General features: G+C 41.7%; 1 protein-coding gene across 1 annotated transcript in view; it reads right to left on the reverse strand.

The window, feature by feature from the left end:
- Positions 1–756, reverse strand: part of LOC135099668 (nuclear autoantigenic sperm protein-like) — a 23,633-nt gene extending 22,877 nt beyond the window's left edge. The window contains exon 1 of the transcript XR_010268240.1: positions 558–756. The gene's annotated coding sequence lies outside the window, so the exon portion shown is untranslated. The remainder of the gene's footprint in view (positions 1–557) is intronic.
- Between the last annotated feature and the right edge of the window lie 228 nt (positions 757–984).

Below are 984 nucleotides of genomic sequence, written 5' to 3' on the forward strand. Positions count from 1 at the left end.
GACATGGAAAAGTGCAAGGTGGTATCATCAGTGTAGGAATGGATTGGACAAGAAGTTTGGTTTAGAAGATCATTAACAAAAAATAAGAAGAGAGTGAGTGACAGGACAGAACCCTGAGAAACACTACTGTTAATAGATTTAGAAGAACAGTGACTGTCTACCACAGCAGCAATAGAATGATCAGAAAGGAAACTTGAGATGAAGTTACAGAGAGAAGGATAGAAGCCATAGGAGGATAGTTTGGAAATCAAAGCTTTATGCCAGACTCTATTAAAAGCTTTTGATATGCCTAAGCCAACAGCAAGTTTCACCAATATCCCTAAAAGAGGATGACCAAGACTCAGTAGGGAACTCCATAAGATCACCAGTAGAGTGGCCTAGACAGAACCCATACTGGCAATCAGATAGAAGGTTGTGAAATAATAGATGTTTATGAATCTTCCTGTTGAGAATAGAATAGATAGAAATTTTCTTTCCCTCAATACACAACACTATTTTTTCTCCCACTCTCTCTCTTGTACAGAGTCAGTTTCAATGTACTGGAAGGTTATGCCTACGGGAAACTGAAGGACAGCTCAAGCAACGAGTGGACGGGCACGGTAGGAGCTCTGCAGTCAGGGGAAGCTGACCTCACTGTCTCTGAATTGTCCATCACTGAGGAGAGGTTGAAAGTTGTTACCTACACCCAGCCTATCTATATCATCAGGTGAGAGATACAGGTGATGATCAAATAATATTTTAAAGATGTTGAACAAAGTGCTCCCTTAACAGATTAACCAGGCCACCATTAGTAGTAGAAATGTTGCACTAGAATGAAATTAGTTGGGAAATGTAATGCATAATTATTGGCAGGGAAAAGATGGTGACAGGGATGCTGGGACGTGCTTCACTGTACACCGTGGTGGCCGCCCCTTGGTGCTTGGCGGTACCTTATAGGGCATCAAGGGGCAGTTATTGTAGTCTCATCTTACAGCAAAACAAGTA

This window comes from Scylla paramamosain, unplaced genomic scaffold (genome assembly GCF_035594125.1).
Source record: "Scylla paramamosain isolate STU-SP2022 unplaced genomic scaffold, ASM3559412v1 Contig174, whole genome shotgun sequence".
NCBI lineage: Eukaryota > Metazoa > Arthropoda > Malacostraca > Decapoda > Portunidae > Scylla > Scylla paramamosain.